General features: G+C 41.1%; 1 protein-coding gene across 5 annotated transcripts in view; it reads left to right on the top strand.

Moving 5' to 3' along the window:
• The window catches only part of Dlgap1 (DLG associated protein 1), a 758966-nt gene that overhangs the window by 262291 nt on the left and 471007 nt on the right, over positions 1-25668 (top strand). For 4 of the 5 annotated variants that reach the window (XM_063231907.1, XM_063231906.1, XM_063231904.1 and 1 more), the window contains exon 3: positions 13534-13638. The gene's annotated coding sequence lies outside the window, so the exon portion shown is untranslated. The remainder of the gene's footprint in view (positions 1-13533; positions 13639-25668) is intronic. The other variant, XM_063231905.1, reaches the window with a different exon arrangement.

Below are 25668 nucleotides of genomic sequence, written 5' to 3'. Positions count from 1 at the left end.
TTTTATTGATTCTGAGCTCTTTTCATGTGTTTCTTGGCATTATTGTATATGTGTTTGGAGCCATGTCTATTCACGTCCTTTGTCTACTTTTAGTTGATTATTTTTGTTTGTTTTGTTACATCACTAGTGTTATTTCTATACCCTAAATATTAATCCCCTTTCAGCTGGAAGATATGAAAATATTTTCTATATAGTAATTTTTGGCTTACACACACACACACACACACACACACACACACACCCCTCTGGGATTTTCATAGTGATTCTCTGAACATTACATTGCACACATGTGACTTATCACAGTTTACTGATACCAACATTTTATTTTGCCACCTTATGCAAAGTATGGAAACCTCACCTCCAGTTACCTTCCCCACTTTTAGATATCTTGTATTAGATTGTCTTTTAATGTCTGTTTCAGTCATTAAGTATGATTTGTGAAGCTCATAAATTAAAGTTTATAGGTACCTGTGTTGTTGTTCTTTCTCCTGTTCCTTTTTTCCTTGTGCCCAAGAGCTTAATCTTTTTTTTTAATCCTCACTTGCTTTTTATTTTCTATTTATTATTTTATTTTGTTTCTGTTTGACAAACGTCCTTTAGCCTATCTCTAAGGGTAGCTTTGTAAGAGACTCTTAACTCTTTTAATTTTTCTTTGTGTAAGAGTGTCTGTGTTTCCGCTTCCTGAAGTGCAGTCTTGCAAAGCACAGAACCAGCCACTGAAAGTTCATTTCTTCCATCACTGGACAGACTTTCTTCACTTCTTTCTGGCCTCCACGGTTCCATATGGAATGTCTGCCGTTACTAGCTGATGTCCTTTCAAAAGCCTGACTGTTTCTTCTAACTACTCTCAAAATATTTTCTTTTCCTTTGCATTTTAGAAGTTTAATTATAATGTGCCTTCATTTGTGCTTATGGAGTGTATCATGTTTAGAGCTTCCTTAACGTCTTGAATTATGGCTATGTGTATTTCAGCTATTTAGAAAGTGCTCACCTCCTACTTCCTTGAACCTGATTTCAGCCCCACCCTTTTCCTCTGCTCTTGTCCAGAATCTACTGCTAGGAAAGCTGGGGCTTTTGTGATCGTCCCACAGCTCCTTGGAGCCTCTGTTCACTATATTCTGCTGCTCAGATGGGCGAATGACCCAACCTGTCCTTGTGCTCACTGATTCCATCTGCTTCGTTCATCCACCAAAGTTTTTTTTTTTTCCTCCAATTTCTGTGAGTGTATATTTTAGTTCTGTAATTCTCTTTTGGCTCGTGATAAATCTACTTTTCTGCTGGCACTTTCTGTTATTTCATGTGCTCCTTTGTTCCAAGAGAATGTGTGACTGATTGCTGTTTACAGCCTCCGTCAGGGCTTCCCGTCATCCTGATCCTTCTTAGTCCTGCAGGTCAATTGTCCTTTCTCATTCCAGTTGTGATTTTTCTTAATTTCCACACAGCGGGCTTGTTTTGTTCTACCTAAAATGGTACGTTGGGTCTTTTGAGGTCCCTAAAGTAAAAAATAAAATGGGATCAAATAAAATGCAAGCTCATCTTGGCATTCCATCACCTGCTCCAGGGTAGCCAGGCCGCGCAACTGTGCGCATGGTTCCAGTGACGGCGCCGTTCCCAACACCTTCCCAGTTCTGCCAGGGTCCTCGAGGTCCTCGGAGTCTTTGGGGTCCGTCTGGTTCCAACCATGACTGTGCTGTGTGGGTTTCAGCCATTGGTCTGCAGGGACAAGGAGGGTGCTCCAGATCAGCCACTTGTCAGAAATCAGAATTACCATGGAGGGAAATCCAAGCAGCAATAACTGGAAAAAATGTATAAACCTAGGAAAGAAGGGTGCAGAACAAAACACAGGGAAGTACAAAAGACAAGTGAATCTGCTTCCGCACTTGTTTTACAGAGGGCCCTGTAAACCTTCCAACCATGAGGGAAGACAGGGAAATAAAGAGGCTCCGTGCCTTTACCTTCCCCACTGCTCCGCCTCTGGAACAGACCACAGCAGGTCAGTTGCCATATTGGCCGGCACCCTTGTCATCTGTTTTAGGGGACAGGGTATCACGACACCGTTGAAGATGCAAATGTGAAGATCCAACTTATTCTACCAAATCTTCTCCCAATTGGGAGCCAGGGAGGAACTAAAACTACGTGAGAACAAACTTCATTCTTCAGCCGCTCTACAGTTTGCAGCCTGCTTTCGTGTACCTGAGCTACTGCTGTTCCCTGCAGCACGGCCTCCCCACTGGGTCTTCTCAGAGCACCGTGGACACTGGTAGTGAGTGCCTGGAAGAGGCTACTTCTGCTGCGGCCGCTCACGGTCTAGATTTTCTCATCCACGGTTTCCAGTTCCACCACAAAGTGGTAAATAAGAAATCTACTGTAGATGAAAATATCCCTCTGAAGAGTGCAGAGATAAGTATTAGAAGGTGCACCGTGGGCTGTTCAGCCCTCAGGCAGGCTTATGAGCAGAGGTGAACGGTTATGAGTCTGTTTCAAAATTTATTACAAATTTATTTCTCATAAAATGAAGCTTAGTACTGAGCTTCAGCTGTCTTTCTGTTGCTGGAGATTAGGCAGAGTGTCTCAGTGTTGGGGTTCAGTGAGGTTCTTCGGGGATGTGGTATCAGCCACACCTCCTTGACATGCTTAGCAAGCGGAGACTCAGGCTAAAGCATTTAACACGTCGGGAAACGACAAAGCACACTTTGTGATTAGCTTAAAACGTAACTCTATTGCATTTCTAAAAACTGGTTATTGCAGATAATGGTGTGTTTTAACACTGCAAAATATTGTAATTAAGAATAAGCTTAGCAGAGTACTTTAAAACATACTGTTGTTTGTTTTCCATTATTGCATATGGCTTTAGGGTGGCTGTTTATATTCAAACTAATAGCAAATGTAGCCAGTTTTTGTGACCAAGTACTAGATGTTGTAATTTCATTTTAATAATTATTGGCAAGAGGATGAGGCTAGATATTGATTTAAAAGGAATTTTATATTTTATTATTTCTCCACCACTGGACATGCTATTATAAAATATGGTATATGGCATTTTAAAAGACTTAACTAGATTAATTTCAGAAAATTTAACTGCAGCTTTGGGTTTTCCCATTATTTACTTAATTATAGTCATAACTGACTCAACTTCAGAGATGTAGAGAATGATTTTTAATTACCATGGGGTAAAGATGATGTTAAAATCTTATTGAATTTGCCTAAAGAAATCTAATTTCAGGAAGAATCAGTGTCCTCTAATCTGTGTCTTGTCTTTTATCTTTAAGTTTCTTGAACGCAGGAACCTTACCTTGTCTATCACTCTATTGGTAACGTGTAAACTATGTCAGCCCTCTTTACTGATCCCTGTAATTCTTTAATGAAATGACTGAGCTTTGATTTTATGTTCAGAGCTGTACTTGTATTAGTCGTGATCCTCCACAGCGGGAGAAGCAATTGAAGGGAGGGAAGGTGGGAGGGATAGAGATGTGGGGGGAGAGAGGAGGGGTTAGAGTAGCTGGCTCTCCATGGACAAACTGGAGACCCCAGGATGCTGATAATGTAGCTCCGTCCAAGCCCACAAGCAACCCAGCTGGCTGCTGGTGTAAATCCAGGAGTCCAGAGCTCAGAGAGCCCAGACTCCTATGTGAATATATTTTAAAACACTGTGAAAAACAACCATAAAGTTTGCCTTTGTCGTTTGGGATAAACAGCCCACATTTAATACCTGAAATCTCTGTGATGGTCTCAGGTCTGGAATGAGGTTTTTTTCCTTCCTGTATATGTGTATAAATTTGCTGCCTCCATGCCACGTGACCTCTGGGTGTCGATTTTATTGATGAAATGAAGAAATCAGACTGAAAAGTTATGAGTCCAGCCCATCTTTTCAAAGCTCCCTTCACGGACTCATTGATCAGCAGCATGCATCTGGGAGATGGCTGGCAGGACACAGTTACCTTTCTGTGGTCACAGGACAGCGCTGCCAGCTGGCACATGCAGGCTTGGAGCTAGGACTTTGGTCTTTTTGACAGCTGAAAACTTGGCTGTAACCACTGAGGTAGTCACAAACTTCATTCAGAACATAAGAAGGCTCTTCTATAGCTCGGTGTGGAAAATTGATTTTTAAGAATAAAAAGAACTAAATCTGATACAGAAGAATAAATTGTTCCATAATGATAAAAATGAACCGATTCAATATTGGCTCTGAAACCTAATCTCTTCGTGCCTCAATTTTGACATCTGGCAAGTGGGACCATAATACTATCTGGAAGAAGTCGTTCATTTAAAGCCTCATTAAAGCGATGTGGGGAATTGAAAACTTTATAGTTGGTCTAATATAGAGGAATTAGCTGAATGAGTAGCAGCAGATTCATAGGAGCAAATCTGTGCATTGGGCTCTGAGCCGACACTGAAATTGAGATCGGACTGCTGCATCTGTTCTATGACACATTCGCTTAGTGGCTGTGAAAATGTGTCATCATTTTCTTGACATCTCTGTGTCTCCCGGAAAGTGGCAGTGATAACTGCACCTCTTTTGTAAGGTGGTGGCGATTTTTAAATTAAATAATCCATGCACTGTTCTTAGGACAATGCCTGACATAGACTAAGCTCTTAATGTACATAGCTGTCTGTCACATGTGTGACACTCGGGGCGAGAAGGGAGAGTTGGAAGAGACGTGGAGAGTGTTAAGCCTCGTCAGTGCGGGAAGAGAAATGAATGGAATCCGCAGCAGGGCCACACAGATTGTGATGATCTCATAGGTCTCTGAAAATTTGTTTTAGAAACCCGTGTGTAATCTTACTAAATTCTTTGAGGTGTTAGGAAAGAAATGCCTCTCGCATGCAAGACAAGTAATGAATTCCCACTTAAGTCACTGAAAGTATCAATCTCCAATTTTCCTCTGTACTTAGGAGATCAACATCCCTTTTAAGCCAGAAATCTTCCCCTTGGTAAAGAACTTTTGATCTGCACGTGGATTAGAAGATATAGCTGAAGAGTGCTGGGAAAGCCACAGATAAGTGATAGATCACTGTAACAAGACAACCGCTGTGACATCCCAGTGCGTCATTAGACGCTGTCTGCTCCTGGAAGAGTCCAGAGTCGCCTGGTTTGCAGACCCGAGTGGGCTGCGGGTCAGAACTTTCGACATTTCAGCCCAGAATCCATCAGCCAAGTTCCTGAAGCTGCTGAGTAGCCACAGATGGACTGAAAAGAGGACAGGACCGCAGGACACTGGGGAGAGAAAGAAAGAGAGGGGAGGGGAGAGACAGGGAGAGAAGGAGGAAGAAAGCAAGGAAGCAGGGAAGGAAGGAAGGAAAAGAAAGAAAGAAAGAAAGAAAGAAAGAAAGAAAGAAAGAAAGAAAGAAAGAAAGAAAGAAAGAAAGAAAGGAAGGAAGGAAAGAAAGAAAGAAAGAAATACAGCTACAGTTCAATGCATTTTATTCAGTCAGCTTTAAGGAGACAGGGAACAAGCCTGTAAATTGCGTGACTAAGAAGTGCTTTTTGGTTAGCTGGAAAGGTGCTTACATTTGAGCTTATATTACTTCACTAGAAAGGACAGGCGAGATTGTTTGGAAATACACATCTACCAGTTCTTTCACAGACTGTCTTAACAGAAACATAGAAAGTTCTCTCCCCTTAAAAAATATTGTTTCTTATATAGTAAGGTCATTTAGGCTAGACCAAGGCTTTTCTGTAAGCTCAGTATATAAAAAGCAGCACATATTTAGTATATGTATGCACTCTGATGGGTTTAGACATTTACTTTTTTAAATATATATAGTTCCAGTATCCCGTGAGAGTGTCGGGTGTCACTACCATTCATTCACACTTGAGAGTGAATTTCTTCATCACTGAGTTTTCTCTCTTCTCCAACTGAGTATTTGACCTTCAGGGCAGTGAAATTTCAAATGGAAGGCTAAGATTAAAATAGAAATTCAATCAAATTCAAAACTAAAGGGGCTTTTAGGGGTTTGGGCTTGCATTGGGAACTTTGGTCAGCTGTCCAAGGAGTCACTTGGCAAATAGATGACACTCAGAAGAAAGATAAAATTTAGTTTTATTAGAATTTTCAGAAATTGGGAGTGCCTCCCCAATTCCTAAGTATCACCCAAAGGTGCTAAGTTTATCACGCCTGAAGCACCTGCTAGAGTCCGTGATGTTTTACAGCGGGGTAAATGTCAGTGTTTGCATTTTGCAGGGCCCTGAGGCAAAATGAAATTCCCAGTGGCCCTCTATTTAGAAAGCGGGGGACAGAGGGTCCTTCAAGGGGCTGTGGTCTGAAGCAGTTTTCTGTCTTCTGCTATCCTTCCCCTGACTTATCATCATGCCCTCCATTTGCTATCTAAAGTGGTTCTGAGTTTAAAAAAAAAAAAAGAAAGAAACTGAAAGCACAAATCATTAGTGTGGATTTTACCAATCGCCTTTGTGTTGTGCAAAGCAAAAATAAGAAGCGTGGCATGTAGAATCACGAAGACCACACGGTTGCATTTTCTCAGACCGTGCATGTGCATGCTGTTCCTAGCAGAGGAGAGAAGGTGCGTCACAGAATTTAGCTGCCTTAATGTCGCCTCTGAACGCATCTGTGCCCTGCTAGGTAACTGTCCGTTAGCTCCCTGGGGAAAAGGAAAGAACTGCAAGAAAAAGATGTGCAGATCTCTCTTTATTCTTTTGTCTTTGGTTGTTCTTTTCTGTGCCATTATCAAGCTCTGTGTTTGCTAACACAGAGAAACTACACCAGGAAGAAAGGTCTGCGCCCCTGAGATCACCACTGCCTTCCTGCTGGGGTTGAAGTGTATGCCAGTCCAGTGACAGCGTGCTTCTTGGAGCTGGAAGCTCCCTGCAGGCTTGCTCTTCTCCTCACACCGAATCTCACCCAGCTCCCGCATATTGTGTATCCACCAGCATTGACTGTCCATCCCCTGTGTGTCCTCTATACCATAAGAAAGAGCAGTGGACGGGACATTCATGGTGGACATACATGCCCTGGTCTCGCGTGCCTTCTGCCCCACTAGATGTCATGCCAAAGCACTAGGTTGCATTAAACCAAGCACAAGGTCTTCCAGCACCCACACTGTACAGCTGAGAGGCCACACACCCAAGGTCCAGCCTGACCTCGAGGTTTCTTACATACAAGAGCAATCAGTTAGCAGAGTGGTTTGCATAGAGCTGAGAGCTGGCTGCTTCTCCTTTTTTTATTATGTGCTCTAACACTGACTCACACATGCAGGGAGACTCAGGTTAAATGCAGCCCTGCAGTTTGTTCTATTCCCAGAGCTGCAGGGGTTGAGAGGCCAGCAGGCAGATGGATGGCTTAGTATTGGCTTCAGGCAGGTACACCGTTTTTGCGGACATTAGTGTAAAATCAAAGTCAAACTTTAAAATAAAACATGAAATGTTTAAGACATAATTGTGCTTTTTTGATAAAAGAAGTATTTGAATGAAAAAAAAAAATGGAAAGGAATCTACTTACGTAGAAAGACAACTCCCTAACAGGAGACAGCCAGGGTTCCGGTCCTCACCTGGCCATTGGCTAACTGTGACCTAAGATAGCCCACTTCCTCCCTCTGTGGGCCCCAAAGATCTCGACTGTGAAGTAGGATTTGAACATAGATAGTTTCTAGCTTAAGACTTGATCAATAGAAGAGGCATTGCTCCATCAAGAACCAGCTTTAAAACTGATAGAGACCTCAGACAATTTCCGGGAAAGTCCACGTCCTCAGCCCTCCGGGCCAGCATGTGTCTTCGGGGTCTCTTCCTTTGGCCCCCAGGCTGAAGGCTCCCCTCTCCCAAAAGTCTACAAATCCTCTGTCCCAAAGGATGATGGGATATTCCTGAACTTTACAGACATAAGTCTCAGACATACATCCAAAAAAAAAAAAAAATCCAGGTATACTTGAAAGCAGTTGAGATTGAGCAGCAGAGACATTTGAGATTCCTGGATTTGTTTCTGTTCTTTTTTTTTTTTTTTTCTTTAGCCCTTTGTGGCTTTTGTCTGAGCCAAACTTTTCCTCACCATCTGAAAATTCTATAATTTGACTTATTGAGTACTACTAAGATGTTTATCTGTGCATTGTTTTCCCTATATTTTAAAAAGAACTGCCAAAATGTAAAAATATGGCTTTTATTATATCTTGCAGAAAAATTGATTTTTTTAAAGAAACTCAATCTTATCCTTCAGCCAATAGGAAAATAAATATTTTAAAGTAAATGCAGAATCAAAACATTAAACTATCTTGAGTTCTTGTTATGTACCAAGAACTATGCTTTGCATGTATCATCTTGCATATCCTCCAGAAATTATCTATAACAGATAAAAATAAGAATACTACCAGTTACCTGTGCTCACCAAGAAAGCTGCTCCTGCAAACCCAGACCAGGCCTCCCCACATGCCAGTATGGTGTGTCCAGTTAGCTACATGACAAGTCCTCTCAGCGCAGACATCGTAGAATCAATGCAGCCAGACCAAACTCAGGATCTCTCCCCAGAGGCTGCCACAGCCGTGGCCTTTCTCATCTAGACTGCTGGCAAGGCCACTGTTCCAGGTGCTTAACTATAAATCTTGGGATCATCCTCTGCCCCTTCTTTTCCACCCCTGCCATCCAGCCCATCTGGACTCCCTGTTGGCTCTTGGCTCATGATAAGTCCGGCATGGATCTGGCCACTGCCCATGAGGCTGAGGTGCTGTTGTCTCTCCAGATAACCTCTGAGCTTCCAAGTGGCCTTCACAGTGGCATCACGGTGGTGGCATCACGGTGGTGGGATTATGTGCAATATGAGGAGGTCACATGGCAAAAGACAGGAAGCTGGACGTCCTTCCCAGGAGAACAAACAAGGGTTCCAGGGTAACTATATTAATGACTTGTGAGTCTGCTCCTCCAAATGACCTAATGAACTTCCACAGGGATCCACCTTTTAGAGGCTCCACCATCTCTTAACATTGCTGCAAGGGAGACCAAGTTTCCAATCTATAATCCCTTGGGAGGAAACACTCAAGCCATGTCCAAAGCCATAGTAGGACCCCCTCCATCCTCACATACCCACAAAGAACACTTCTGATGCCCTTACCTTGGTCAACTTTTCCAATGTCTGGAACATGTTTCATGTTCTAAACTATTCTGTACTTCACTGCTTCACATGCTTCTGATTTGTGCTTTGTTTTGTCTTTTCCACTGAAATGAAACATTGGCTGATATATTCATGGCCCCTAACTAGTGCGTGGCATATTATGGATGCTCAGTAGGTCTTTGTGAGATCATGAGGTGAATGAATAAATGAGTCAGTAGGCAAATGATGTTTCACTTCTCCCTCACTTAACCAGCCTACGCTCCATCAGGAGGTAGTTAACAAACACACATTGAAACCCAAGGGCAGCATCAGAGCAAGGAGAGGCCACCATGGTTGGAAAGCCAGGGGATCCAGTGGCCACTCAGTCAAGAAGCTGGAAGCCAAAGAACAAGAGGGCTGAAGGATGCAGCTCCAGTCTGAGATTGAAAACCTGGAAGTCGCCTGGAGAGTCACAGATGTGAGTCCACACTGAAAGACTGAAGAAGCTGAGGTCTAATGTGCACCCGCTCAAGCCAAATGGAACTTTCCAAAGTTCCTCCTTCTTCCCCTTTTGTTCCTCCTAGGCTGCAGGCCTAGTGGATGGCACTGCCTATGGTGGGATCCCTTCATCAGCTGCCAGGACTGTGCATCAGTCAGCTCTGGAAACAGCCCACAGACACACCCAGAACTGCACTTCACTAATCTGGTAGGCACCTCCTAGACCAGGCAAGTTCACAGTCACGATATCAAAAATCACAATGGCCAACCCTAACAAGTCAGAAACCTTGTAGAATCTGAACTAAGATGGAAAGGTAATTCTGTGATCTTGACCTTTTCTACTTTGTTACATGTCAAAACGTATACTTTATGAGAACATAGATATCAAAAAATGCAGTACGTTCATGGTTTGTATTCTTTTTCTGCGCTTTCAGTAGATAGATTTCCAGTGAGCTTCTTACGGTACTGTAACCAGAGTAACTAGAAAGAGTGTGTAAGGTAAACAAGCGTGGACTCTAATGAGAAAAACAACCAGCTTGAGTTAGTTTAAGCCAAAATATTAATTAAAAACCTTTAAAGATGTTTTTACTGGTACATGTTTATGGTGAGTAATGAATATGTTCATTTTGGGCAGGTGGTTGCATGTACCTAATGCGTCTTAATTCATTTTATTGTTCCCTTCCCATTTCCCTACTTCCCAATCTCAAAGTCTCTTGATTCACTTCCCATGTGCTAAAGACCTATCTCCCCATTTCTGATGGCCCTTTATTTTGGTCTTAAATTTATTTATACTTTGACTTTCTCTTGGGAGAAAAACCTTTATGATAGTTAAGCTCGTGTGGCTGGTTTAATGACAGATGATCTCAAGGAAGAAAGGACAAGAGGAAAATGAATGGGGAGGTCTCCACCCTAAACTGTGGGAGCTGTGCGGGTGGAGGAGCTCTCCTGGTGCATCCATGAAGACCAGGAATGAGCACAACAACTCCGGGTGGTGGGAAATGGAGCCCCAGGGGGCGCTGTGCAGGCACCCCAAAAATGGCCCACTCTGGAAGACAGAGGCCAGGGGAAGGCACACTGGGGTGCCAAGTGGTAAAGTCCCAGCTCCCGTTTCTTCCCTTTCCTGAGGTTACTAGTGAGAAGACCTAGCCGACACCTCTGACACTCGAATAATTACTGTTGTTGTTCCTCTACTGTTCTTTCTCTGTTGTTACCCGATGATAGGAAAAAGCAAGAGAAAATGAAAGGGAGAATGTTAGGATAAGGAAATTGAAGAGAAAATGCCAGAGAATCAGACGTTCTGCAGTATGTTTTGGTACATGTTTGTAGACTGTAATGTGTACATTCCTTGCAGGGAATTGGTATGTGTACCTAACACAACTTGACTCCTCTTTTCATCCTGTTTCCCTTCCTTCCTTCCCCTCTCCATCTCATGATCTCCTTCCCCCTTGAGAAAGATCAATTTCTCTACTTCCTATTACCTATCTTTTATTTGGCAATTTATTTAAACTTTGGAGTTGTCATTTAAGAGAAAGCCTATGGTATTTAAGCTTATAGGTCTGGTTTCTTAACATGATAGTCTCAAGGAGTATCTACCTCCTAAAAATGACTCAAGTTTATCTCCATGGCAGAATAGTACTCCCTGGTGTATCAGTACCACATTTCCTTTATCCTTTCATCTGTGGATAGACATATAGGCTACTTTCAAGATTTAGCAATTATGAATTGTGCTACTGTAAATATGGGAATTCAAGAAATTCAAATAAAAACAACACTGAGATCTCATTTCATTTCAGAAAGAATGGCCATCATCAAGAAATCAAATAATAACATGCTGGTGAAGCTACAGGGGAAAGGAGCCCTTCTATCTGTTGGAAGGGATGTAAACTAGTACAGCTACGGACATGAATATGGAGATTTCTCAGAAGACCACAGCTAGAAATTCCATTCGGCCCAGCTATTCCCCTGCTAGGTCTCTTCCCAGAAGCATTAAAGACATCACATTATGGCAGCCCATGTGCACCCATGTTTGTAGGATTCCCACTTTCTAATCTCAAGTCTGTCACCAAGCAGGAAATGACTTGATGAAGTCACTTCTCTGGTCTCAGATTCCTCAACTATCTAATAAGAAGGTTGAACAAGATGAACAAGCTTCCAACCTGCTGGACCAGGAGAATTATCTGGAAGCTTTTTCAAAATTCAGGTTCTCCTGAGTTACCTGGGAATAATCTAAAAAAGTTAAAGTATCTTGCATTGCTGGGCTCAGTGGGTCGGGCCTGGGATCCCAGCTACTCAGAAGCCAGAAGGAGGAAGATGGTTTGATTCCTGAAGTTCACTGCCAATGTATGATCAAAATGCACTATATGCCTACGTGAAAATACCACAGGGAAACTCAATGTTTTGCAAAATTAATATGCATAATATACATTACAAATTCTACACAGTGTTCCTATTTTGTTTCTTCAGAAAATTAAAACACTAGTATAAAATAATTTCTCAACAAATATGAATAAATAAGGGATCAGTTCTCTATATTGAAACAATTAATAGTTGCTTGTTATCTCTCATCTGCTGTGTGGGGAAGGCAGGCTTCCTTTTTTAGGCTCTGTCTGGTTTACTGGAATTTTGAGAATATTTGATGGGATAATCATAGAAATCTAAGCTTACAACCTTTAAATTATAACTGAGAAGTTTTGATAAGGGAGAAGCTCACTTTTGTCTTCTGTAGCATGAATGAATAAGACATACATAAAATATATAGTAATTATACAGTAATTGCCATGCTATATATGATATAGTATTCCAGGCCTGCTTACAAGTGCCGTGCAAATACGCAGTGCTGTTGCTACTGCTTTTCTTTCATTTCACCACCCACAGACTAATACCCGTCAGCCTTGCCCGTCTGGAAACAGTGCTTTCACACGTCCTGCATGGGGTTTGGCTGGCCTGGAACTCTTTCAGTGTCTGGTGTTCTCTTTAGAGATGAAAGATCTGAGTTTCTAAAGCACTGGCCTTGCAGTTAGAGGATCTGGGCCGTGGTTCTGCCTGTGTCTGGCAACTGTCTTAAGTCAGTGAAGGCACAGCATCGCTTCTGGCCTCAAACTCTTCTGACCACATATGTGCTTATTACTTTGATGTGCTATTCCTCTCATTCTTGTCTGAAAATACTGTTTACGTACAAAGGTCCACAAAATTAGATTGCTTGAAAAGAAATAACTGGGAGGCTGAGGCAGGAGGATAACAAGTTTGTCATAGCCCGGGCAACTTAATGATACCCTGTCTCATAAGAAAAACAAAAATTACAAAGGCCTGAGGATGAAACTCTGAACAGGCCTTGGATTCCATCCCCACTCTCAAGGACAAATATCACCAGGTTGTTTGTGTTTGTGATCTTTCAGAGAGAAAAAGCATCCCTCAGTATACCATATAGGAGTTTTCTGAAACACTTGCCTCTCACACAAGTGTGGGTCCAGTTGTTGGTTCTGTTTTGTCTCTTTCCTAAGAAATCATCATTAATAGGAACGAATGTTTGACTGAGATACTAGCAAGTGTATAGTAGCACAGGGACTGGATTCTCTTGTGACATAAAGAGAACCACACTGGGAAAATGACAGTTGCCTGGTTGCAGTATTAATAAAATAAAAGCAATGCACATGAAGTGAACACAGTACTGTATGTGCACTGTATCTTACAAAATCAGTTCACCAATGTTTGCATGTTTTTGCCTTTCAAAGAAAAAATAAATGACAATAGCAGAAAAATGTGTAGAATATCAAACCTATTACACTGACATAATTTCTTTGTTTCTGTAGTTGATTTTATTTTCTGAGAGACATAGAATAAAAAGTGTGATATCCTACAAAACACTGCCGTGTGAGTTTCCCATGAAGCTCTCACTTCACAGCGGTGGATTTGATGGCTGCCACTGCGACGTTTGCGAGAACATTCTTAAGTGTCTTTTGGTTTCAGATCAGTCATTACATCTACTTATTTCATTGTTTTCTTTCAGAACAGTTAAACATCACACACCAAGAGTGACTTCGGGTCTAAAAAAATACAGCAGTCTGGATTTTTCTGTCTTGGAAGAAGAAAAATGGAAAATTGATAATCAAAGGTAAAGCTGACTCTTTCCCTTTGTGTAACACATTTCTGCAATTGCATCTGCAGCCATCATTGTGAAACAAATGTTAATACTGTGGTATATTTAACAAAATTATTTCTGGCTTGTACTTCTAGGCCGTTGAGCTTAAAGTCTGTGTGTTTCATTTTTAACTCTCTAATTACTTGAGCAGAACCTGGACCAGTGTCATTTACATGTTTAATCTTCATTATTGCTGCTAATGTAGAATAACATCAGGCCAATGCCGCTTTCTTGCATCTGCAGACCAAAATATTGTATGTTAGGTTCAGTGTGGAATTATGAAATAGGGGGCATAGTATTGTTTTTTCTTAGCTCGTTGTACGTTGCTTGTATCAACACCGATATACTCAACATGACTTCAGAGTACTACAGAGTCGGTGGAAACCCACCCATCCACGCTAGGATCTCCACTCCATTTCATTCTGTGGAATTGCTCTGGGGGAAGGCTCTTAATAATGTATTAATCAGCTGTAGTATGTAAGAGATGTCAGATCAGAAGGAAATTAATATAACTGAACACATTAATAAATTATTGTCTTTGTTTGGGTTTTTTGTCCAATAAAAGCAATGACTTTATTGCAAAGATGATCCCAAGGATCAAGAGTTATAAGGAGAAAGAGTGCATTGGGGGAGAAGCACAGATCAGAATATGGACGGGTCAACAAGTACCCTGCTGTAGGCAGGAGGAGCTTGATTTCTCAGACTTCTGGGATTTCTGCCTGAAGCAAGAGATTTGCCCCTACTGAGTCCCCTTTGCCGTGGCTTGCCACCAGGGGCGTGGACCCCACAAATCCAGGCTGTCCTAGCCTGCATTCCACAAAAAGACACTAGGAGAAGCCAAGCGGACACAAAAATGACTCTTCCCACAGGTGTGGCTGAAATCCCAAGTCAGTCTCAGGTGCAGTGGAGGGTCCTTTTACTTTGTCTTAAAACATAACATTTTCCTCCTAAATGGAATACCTCTGAAAAATCATTTTTTGTTTTAAAGTTGTCTCCAAGCACAATGGAACTAGCGTGACTGGTTTCAAAACTAACTCTTTCATCAGTTCATTTTCCGTGTGCAGAATGAGACATTAATCTTGGACCCTAAAAAATAAGAAATCATATAATAAGATTCGAATTTTGCTGAACATTTTTGCAATAGTTAGCAATGATACAGTAACACTTGGTTATTTCTGTATTTATTAATCTATGTATATTGTTCCATATACAGGAAAGTGTGGATACACAACAAAACATTATTATACTGTATTGTTACCATATTTCCTATTGAAAACAATTCCATGAGCAGAAGCTTTGTTTGTATGAAAAGCATTTCTGAAATTTTGCATGGTTGGGCATAATGTAAGATGGGTTGATCAGTTGGAAAAATAGATTTGGCATCTTAAAGAGAATCAAGATTTATGTTTTCTTTTTTGAATATGAGAAGCTTAAGCAAATTAAAATAAAGTTGGGCAAACGTTGTAGTTGCATTGTGACCAGCGTTACATCTTCAGAGGTAGAATATAATTGGTGAACTCTAAGGAACGAAACTAAAAGTGAAATGAACATGAACAGACATCTAAAGAAACAGGTATTAGCATGTAATTTTCTGGTGAAGCAGTGGAAATGGACAGGCGGAGGAAGATGGGCAGCAGAAAGTGACCGGGTGGGAAACCAGGGAAGTCGTGGCAGATTGCAAAGCAGAAATACCCAAAATATAGACAAAATCAGACCACAGGTTAAAGAGAATCAATCCCATGGCAATAGAGAGAGATTTCTCAGAACAAAGCTTGTCCTGAGCACAGAATTCAAACTGAGTAAAGGGCCACAGTTAACCTGAGGCATGACAGATTCTTGAATCACCAAAGAAGGATTAATTTACTCTTTCTTCTCTCCTGAACAATGCAATTATCTCCCATTGCTTCCTGCTTAGTTTCCCTAAATTCAGAGTCTTCCAAACAACAGCTCTTAACATGCCTGTTTTGTGCTCAGAAGCATTCTTGCGGTTACCAGATCATCACTGTCCAGACTCCTTAGCTAGACACTGCAGGCAAAGCTGCCGCTCTGAGGTTGCTTACTCCTGGAGTTCCCTCACCAGCAGTGTAGGCCCATTGTCTGGAAATGTGTTTTCGTTTTGTTTTGTTTTGCTTTTTTAGCAAGCTTTTGAATGCTCTTGTGCGTTTGTGGTTCTCAGACACACATTATCCTAGAATGAAGCCCCAAAATTTGTAATCCTAACAAGTTTACAGGTATAGCTGGGCCTATGGATCCAGAGGCCATACTTAGAGAACCACATCCAAGGTAGCACTGGGATGTCTGCGTTATGTCTGGGTCAAGAGAGATAAAACAGCTTCCTTACCAACTTCACCTCTGTGGGGAGATGTGATCATTTAAAAATAGGATTTGAGTTTTATGATCAGATATTATCTGAAATCAGAAAATTCCCAACAGTGAGCTTTTATATAGATCTTTATTCCCCTTGGGGTGTTATATACTTTGGAGACCCGTAAATGTTTGTTGGATGGATGGATGGATGGATGGATGGATGGATGGGTGGATGAATGGATGGATGGAGAACAGGGTTAGCAACAAAGAATAGCTTTCAGCAAGGAATTTAACTCCTTACAAATAAACTTCTCTGACATGTGATAAAAGATTGATTTTCTTCACAAAGGAAGCTCTTTTAAGGTTACACTCAATATATAACATACTTTGTTAGGTGAATTAACTGTATCTATTTAAAGCCTCGATGTCTAAGTATCAATAGTATTGTGCGGTTTAATAAGCAGAATTTTTCACAAAAGACATTTGGTGTTTGAGTTCAATGTGGGAAATGTCATTTTTATCAAGGTGAATTGTGCATTTTACTTTAAAAAGAGCCACTGGGTATGTTAAACCAGGAAATCACGTCAATTTAATAAATTTCTTTGCAAATGTCTCTTTCGTGAGTTTAAATTTTGCAGCTGCAGCATAATTTGAATGTTTATTCACACTGAGGACAATTGTGCTTTCTGGCTTCCTCTTTTCTGCATTTGAATATATTCATGTATCAGGGTTTCACGTTCTTTCTCTGCATCTTTTATCTGTGTACATCATCCCATGATTGGCTTGGTAAATTTATCCTACTTTTCTTTCTAAAATAACTGTTCCTGCTGTCTGTTTTCTGCCTACTCTGGTTTATTCCAGAAACCTACTTTTAGAGCTCAGTGTGAAATTTATTTTGTATGTTTTTAAACCAAGTTCCCACATATTTTTTTCTGTTATGTATTCGGTTGTGGGGCTGATTTCAAAATGCATCTGTGTAAAAGCTTATAATTATATATTAAGATAAATAATCACAATGGATGATTAACATGAAAGCATAAAGTTTTACTTATAAAAATATATTTCATAATTTACCTTAATATAAAATTAACATTTTTATTTTATTTTCATGGCGTGCCTAGTGCTCAACTTTAAATTTGCATCCAAGCTTTAAAATCCTAGTTCTGACTTTGTTATTTCCTTGATACATGAACTTGCATGAGTTTCTTGGTCTCAGTTACTGCTGGAAGAGAAAGTTTTAGGATCCACAACTCCTGGGATTTGTGCCACGGCCTTATTTTGCAACCTTGGGGTGCAGGTTGTAGAAAATGTTTCCTAAAATCAGACTCTGAAGTATAAGTGAATCTGTCATTGAATAGCACATACTTGAAAGTACAGTTGAGAGGTCACGGTTCTGGATACAGAAATATTTGGGTTCAGCACCTTTTTCCTTGCTAAATGAATGAGGTGAGAGAACAGAACAAAGTGCTCTATTGTCTTAAGCAACTCTGTTTGGAAAATGTGGGTAGTATTATTATTATTATCTGCAAGGTTGCTTTGAAGACCAGAGACAAGTCATAAAAAAGCCTAGCACTTGCTAGGAGCAGCACATACGTGATTCTGCAAACCTCAAAGCTGACCAGAGCCCTACCCAACATTTTAGAAGTTAGTAGAGATTATTTTCTTCCAGTATGATTCTACAAGGCTAGGAAATTTTGAGTCAGGACCCTAAAAGATGGATATGGTCTAGGAATATCATTTAGTGATTTGAGTCTTAACAAGCTAGTGGGAAAAATGAGCAGCGTTTTCCATCTAGGTGGGGTTTCCCTGGTGACTGATTCCTTCAGTGTCCCCCACGAAGTTCACAAATTGCATCCTGTCTTCTCTCTTCTCTTCTCGTCACAGCTTGGGCAGAAACCAAAATATTCTTCAAAGCATTGGTTTATCTTGATTAAAGGATCATGTACTCTTGATTTGTAGCTGATTCTATAAGCCCAAAATTATTCTCTTTTTTGTCTCCATTTTTTTTTTCATAGCCAATTGGCCTGACACAACTCTATACCTGGGAGCAACATTTGATCAATATATAACTCATATTCATTTACCACAAGATTTTTGTACATATTTTGTGTTTTTCTGCCCTGTTTTATGCCTTTGAGTTGAATTGTTATATCAATGCTTTGTTAGTAGAAATTCAGAGCTACCTACTTAATATGTGATCAATACAGTTTTGTGTGATATTTCACTAACCCTACTAGATGGTTCATTGTTTTGGCTTTTTTTCTGTTTCAGTATTCTGTAAGTCTGTTGCAAGTTAATGCATTTTGAGATAAATTTTAGTGTTTTACCAGTCTAGCCTCTTTATGTCAGAAATAATCCAGAAGCTGAGGTCTTCTTGTGCTAAGTGAATACCTTGATTATTTCAGACAGCTGAGAGGTAACTGAAGTCTAATTGTGGACTGTTGTGTTTATTTGTCATTTCTCAGAGACATATCACTATCAAGATGGAAATCATACTGATGAGGTGGTCCCAACCTGCATGAGATAAATGCAGATGAGAAGGCAGGCAGAAATGGCATGAGTTGGTAAAGGGAGCGGTAGTGACGGTGAGGAGGTGGCAGTCACGTGGTTTACGGGCCAGGTTGGTCACTCAGCAGTGGTGGAGTTATCTCCACATACATCCATTATTACTGATATTTACATTTTTGTGAATTGAACTATTAAGTAGTCTCTATAAGAAATGCAACTATTTTGGATGATAGAATAATTTGTGAACCACACTATAATGGGATTTACTTCAACTTACCATTTTGAGGATTTGTCTGTGCTCTGGAACTTCCCAAGGACAGCTTCTCTTGGATAATCAGAAGATGCAGGTTGACAAAAATGTAGAAAGAATAACAAGGAAAGAAAAGCAACTTGGTTGGTTTATTTCCTTCTGGATATATTCTCAACGTGTGATGGAATTTTCACCTAAACTATCTTATTCATTGAAAAGCTAAGGTGAGGAAATACGTTAAACAACCAGAATTAGTGCTGGGATTCCTTTACCTTTCCACGGTAATCTAGGAATTGAAAATGCAAAAAGATATGAATCTGACAAAACAATTATGGTGATACACAGTGTCTGCCTCTTGGAATTCCAAATATTTGGGGCCTTGGTTGTCCTCTCTTTGTGATCAAAAGCACCACAGCAAACATGTACTACATATGTAGGTGTATGAAAGCATTCCTTAAGAACTTCCCCTGAGTCATTACCGCAGCCTTTTGTGAAGTTTCCATACATTACAGGAACAAAGTGACAAATCTACTATCATAGGAACAGACTTCAAGAACTATTTCTCCAATCAGTGGTAGAGGAAGCTTGTGGAAAGATAAAAACTCATGGATGACACAGAAGCCACAAATAGCATGCTAAGAAGCTTCGTTTTGTGGTCATAGACTTCTTCATTCAAGAGCTAGAGAACCCATTCTCACACACATACAGGTTTTAAAAATGATGTGTGAAGCCACAGATGGAGCCTGAAATGCTTCTTTCCCTTTCATAACAGAGAGACTGAGGCCCAGGGAGCTCCCTGACTCACTAGAGAATACACAGCTGGCAGACTCAGAGCGGGATGCCCACGCACATTGTCAGCAGGTTTGCTGGACCATCCGTGGCATTACAGCCACATAGGTGGCAGAGGGCTGGCCCTGATGTGTGTGTGAGGAGACTGTTGATGGATGAAACCCAAGTTACTAAGTCGGGTTTTGAAGAAAGGATGATGGCACGGTAAGATTAGCTGATGGAGTCATAGATCACCTGTGACACTAGACTTTAGAAGGAGTTCATTTGAGACAAAAGAGAATTTGAGCAGTCCAAATGCTGAAACAGCCAAAGCAGAGTGACAGGGTCACATGGTCATGTGTCACTTAGCCACAGCCTGTGTCCTCAGAGGACTCATCCTGGGAACATCACAGAGTAGGCGTCAGCATAGTCAGGTGGTGGGTGTCTGTAGGTGATGGAGTCAGGAGTTCACTGTCGTGTATGGGGGTCAGCACTGAGCAGGCTGCTATGTGGCTGTGACCGTAGTTTGAGTTACCTGTTAAGTAGGTCCCCTTACTGAGGGGACCTGAATTACCCATCATGTTTAGCGCCTGTGTGTGAACTAGGAGGGCCTCCACATGGTTGTGTCAAACTCATTTGTTTTTCAAAACTGAGCTCATGGGTCCTCTCCCTCTTTTTGTGCTCCCTACCTCAGTCTGTGACGGCTCCCCACCCACCCGAGTGCTTAAATTAGAAAGCACAGAGTCTGCTAGGAACTCTCCCTTCCTCCCATCTTCAGTAAATTTGAATGAATTTCTTGAATGAAGTACAGGGTTAACTGTCTGATATTTTGATGCCCAGTTAGCCATGTGATTAAGGGGAGAGTTGGCATAATTTTAAGTTGTGAAACTAAAAGTTCAGCAGTCTTTTCTCACTTATCTGACTTCATTTTTTGTTTTTTAAATAGGGACACTGTTGTCTCCCAGTCATGCTCTTGGGGTCCTCTTTGACTGGGCTCACCCTTCATTTCCACCCCCTTCCAGCCCCTTTCTAGGTCTTGTTATTTTCCCAGGGGCTTTCAGATCCCTCCCTTCCTGACATCCCCTCAGGTTCCCACCACCCTCCTTGAATCTCAGCTCTGCCATTGCTGATACTCTTTAAAAACCGTCATGGACGCACAGACATCTGAAGTCATGTGTATTAATGGAGTCCCATGTAACAGTTAATACATGTACGTCTGCATAACGCTTAAATCAGGTTAAATACTTACTGCCCCAAATATTTATCATTTCTTTGTGATGCAAGTTTCAAAATCTTTTCTTCTAACTTTTTGAAACATGCAGGGAAGTAATTGTTATCTGGAGGCATACTCTTCAATAGTACCCCAGAGCTTCCTGGTCCTATCTAACTAGTACTTAGAATCCATCGCTCAACCACTCAGTCTGCTCTAAGCTGATTTACTTTTCAAATTAATTGTCAGTTGAGTGCTGTGTTCCAGACACCATGCTAAGTGGCATGCGATTCTGTGTAACCCTTGTGTGACTGGGGTTCCACTTCTAGGACACCCGTAGTAACAGATCATAATAAAATTTTGTTCTCTTCAAATTCTTATTCCTTGAATTTTTCTAGCAAATATATATGAATTTCATGCAAGAATTGAAACAAAATTGCAATCTTTGATCTACGTGGCTTAATTCTTACAAGTTCTTAGAGAAAATTTCAGGTGCTGTTATTATTACTACTTTGCAAATGAGAACATTGCTCTTTTGAAACTTTTTTTAATGATTCAGTCAAAATCGCAGTGCCTAACTAGGAAGGGAACTCCCACCCCCCAGACCAGAGCCCTTATTGTCTGTTTCATTTTCTCTACTGCTGCCATGCATAAAAAGTCCAGTGATGACCAGACTCCAAAAGACAATAAAGTTGGGTGTGCCAGTCACTGTGAAACAGGAAGCTGATTCCATCTGATGAGCAAAAAATTTGTTCAAGATTTGTGTGCAAGCATTAGGGAGATACATGTTGAGATTTCACTAAATAGTCCTGATAGGCATGATTACTAGATTAGAGGGGTCTAACCCTGGTATCTCGTGTGTCAGGACTGTGAATCCCTCGTCCTGTGCCCTGATTTTAGCAGGTGCCATGCTTTCTATTAGGGATGTTCACAGTGAATTTCTCACTGTATAAGCCTCTTTGGGGGGCTGGAGGCTTAGCACAGCGACATATGCGCCTGATCCCTGGTACCAAAAAAAACCCTCTTTGAGGACACCCCTTCTGGAAGAGGGCTGAGTCTCCTCCTTGCAGACTCCAAGATCTTCCTGCTGCTGGCCATTGTGCCGAGATTCTCATCCAACTCCCCAAAACCTCACTGAAATGTTCAGCCCTAATCTTAAGGCTGGATAGAGCAAGACCTCAATGTTGATGGGAACTGTTCTCCAAACTGTGTCTGAGTATCTCTTCATCACTGATGCCTGGAACCTAGTAAATGCTCAATAAATGTGTACAAATTCCATTCATTGGGTTATCCCTTTCATTAAAAAGATTAATTGTTCCTGAACAACAGGAATTAAGCTTTCTATATCTTTGTAGCTTTCCTCATACCAACTGATATATATTGCACAGTGGAAATACAGTACTTCATTATTTACTTACTTATTTATTCTAACAGGCTTTCAGTTCTTGTTGTTTTCGTCTTCATTTTGGATGCAAGATAAAGTCAAAAAATGGATGAAAGAGTGGAACTTCAAGTGGGTTCAGTTTTGCCAGAAATCAGCAGGATACCAGGTTGCTGTGGAGGACAATTTCTGCCCAAAAAATTCGTGGTGTTTGAACAGTAGATAATTACTGTACCTCCTACTGTGAAGACAGAGGTGGTGAAATTCAACTATGTGATGGTCACTGTATCTCAGTTTATTATTAAAATACTCTATATGCTGTACATGTGATTGAGAGAGGAAAGTTAAGTAATTGTGTTCAAGGTCACACCACGAGGACCTGGCAGAGCTCAAATTTCACCCCAAGCACCTTCACTCAAAGTTTGGGTCCACTCAATTAATAAACATATACCCTGGGTATATCAGGCCAGCTCAGAGGCTTTGGTAGCTGGTCAGTGAGTGGGTACTTAATGATTTTACCATGTGAGTCCTTGGTCAGAGTGTTCAGTGAATTATATTTAAAAGTGATTTGTGGTTTAATGGAAGTTGAGTCATTTCAGTGAAAATAAATGAATTGCCTGCAGCATCCAGTTTTATTTTTTTGATTTAATATGCTGTACCAATGTATCCTCAATTAAAAGAAAGCAATTGAGAAGTGACTAGGAAATAGTCAGTTATTGTTTGAGCTGCCAAGCTTCAGGAATTAGAATTCTAGAATGTGCAGAAACTTCAGGCCAAGAAAAAGAAGTCATAAAACGTCAATTTCAACTGCATTTGAAATCTTGCCAGATATTAGTGATTGTATTATAATTTCAGTTTTGGAGTTTTAGAATTGTAGAATTGGATGGGAATTTTGGAATTCTCTGTGCCAATTTGCCATCTCATGCAAGAAACATTCGTACAACATTTTAGAAATAAGATCTTTGCCAAACATTCCTTTTGACTCATAGCAGAGTCAAGCAAAAGAGTTATGGGATATTTTCTTAACATTATCGCCTAATTCTGTACCTGTGGCTCATGAAATCTTAGCATAATTATCCAGTGCAATCCACCGGCATTTCATCTCACCCTTCTCGAGCTACTTATGATGCCTACATTTTAGTAACTACTGGATATTTAAAGTTACCCTGTTAGGTATTATTTTGCATTGTCTCCTTAACATTTAAAGCCTAAGTTAGCACACTTCTTTCCAAACCTAGCCCATCTTGAGCAAATACAAATAAAACTTTACTGAGGCATAATCACACCTGTTCTGTTATGCCTGCCTTTATCAATTTATATTCCATGCTAGGGATTGAACCCAGGGGTTTGTGCATGTTTTACCACGGAGACACACCTTTTCCGTATTGTCTGTAGTGGCTTAGGCACTAGAAAGGCAGAGCAGGATGGTGGCAATAGAGTATGACTCTCAAAGCCTTCGACACTGAGAAATAGCTCCCCCATTTGCTCCACAGCATTGCAGCTCTTTATGGGTTTTGTGTTTGTCTCATTATTTCTGGTTCCATTTGTCACACGGGATACAGTGCTCAGGATTGCCTGGTCACAAATGGGTCACACACAGTTTGTTTTTCTTATCATAATGTTTAGTGAAGAACTGTCCTCAATCTCTGTCTCTCTCCTCTCTCTCTCTCTCTCTCTCTCTCTCTCTCTCTCTGTCTCTCTCTCTCTCTCTCTCTCTCTCTCTCTCTCTGTCACACACACACACACACACACACACACACACACACACACACACGTGCACATGCCCACACAAGAGTATGTGTACATTTTTTCTTAAAACAGATGAGATGGGAAAATAGTGATGCTTTTTGTTTCTTTCTGTGCAGAGTCAGGATGTCTGTGTTCACCATAGGATATAAATGACAGATAATCACACCATAATCTATTTCTGGAAAAAAAAGACATAAGCATATAATTATGAGGATCAGCAACATTGTTTATTGGTATCACACAGGTGTTTGACTTGCTTTATACTCTTTTCTTCAGCATATCTTCTCGTCTGGCCCAAGCCCTGGCCACCCTTTATTCCCTACGATCTCACCAACTGTCCACCCTATTCTCAACCAGAAGAGTGATTTCCTCAGAATTCTTGCAAAAGGCCAACTTCTTGCTGTGGCCACTCAACCCTCTCTGGCCTTTTTCCTGCCTCCTTAGGTCTTTGCTTGAGTGCCACTTTCTCTGACCTATGATGTCACCCTCTGGCCCTTCTTGGGGAGGTTTTGGCACTTACTAGGAAATGCATCTGTCTCAGTCTGTCCTCAAGCCCTGGGTTTCATGAGCAGTGATAGGTGGTCGCCTTGGCTACCAGAGTGGTCACCTTGGCTACTAGAACGAAAACTTCCCTAACACCGGGCCTGAACTTACCTGATTCACCATCATTTTCCTACTTCCTAACAAAGTAGATACTCAAAAAAATAAACATCAAATAACTGAATGTCCTGAAGTGCTGAAATAGTAAGAGATCATGAAGCACATTGCATGTCACCGGACCCTCACCCAAATTTTCAGACGTTACTGTGCATTCATTTACTGATAGGTTCCTTGGAATGGAGTACTAATCATTCCAGGGATGCTCTTTCTGTGTCTCTTTCCCTCTTCATTTGTGGTTCTGTGGATGTATGTGGATCAGCAGTGTCCGCGAAGTTTACTTATTCAAACAACTTGAAAAACAGAACCTCGTCATCTGTGTAGCTGAGAAAGCTTTGTTCTAGAGTACATCGAGCTTCAGGAGCAACTTGGAAGACAAATAACAAGGAAAGTGTCAGGAGTTCCTGTAATAAAACGCGTAGTCACAGTGCAGTGAGATGGATTGGCCTTTAGGAGTTAAAGTCACAACAGTAAGAAAATTTGGTCATGCTCGCAAGGTGGCAGTACGTGTTTAGGTATTTCCAAGAAAATGTAGTAGGGCATCTGTTTAGTGTACTTTGGACAGGGCCAGCATGTCATATTGCATAATAAACAAAAAAATGAATAAATACTTCAAGAGATCACTGATTGTGTTATGTTACAAGTAATTGTCAAAAGTAATTATTTCCCTGGAGATGCAACACTGTGAAAGATCATTTTATAGGTTCTTCTATTATTCCTCAGCTCACTGTCGTAGTCCTAATGAATGACATGGTCCTTTCACAGAAGAGCTGTCGACTGAGTCCTGTAGTAAACCAGTACCAAAGTTGACCATGGGTAGGGTACTTAGAAATATGGAAAGGTCACTAGGCATGTGTAATGGTCCTCAGCTTCACAATTTGTCCATCAGTCACCTGCCTATCGTAGGTTATTGCCTTGGAGATCTGTGTGTCCACAAGAATGCTCCCTGGGTCGTGGGGATGCGGGCTGGACCCGTGTCCCTGGTGACTTTCATGCCTGGATGCACCAGTTTCCCACCTTGTCCCTTACTGAGGAGGAGCCTTGTGGCGTGGTCCACTGCCATCATGACAGAGCATGTAAGAGGCAGAGCAGTGGGAGGTTATGGTACTGTGAGAGCCGCTCCTTCTGACAGCCATGCGGCTGCCCAACTCACAATAGCTATGTGTGATACTT

The sequence above is a fragment of the Cavia porcellus genome, unplaced genomic scaffold (genome assembly GCF_034190915.1).
Source record: "Cavia porcellus strain 051 isolate PalLab524CR breed Dunkin Hartley unplaced genomic scaffold, mCavPor4.1 scaffold_20, whole genome shotgun sequence".
In the NCBI taxonomy this organism is placed as follows: Eukaryota; Metazoa; Chordata; class Mammalia; order Rodentia; family Caviidae; genus Cavia; species Cavia porcellus.
This window is presented reverse-complemented; position numbering and strand designations above follow the sequence as displayed.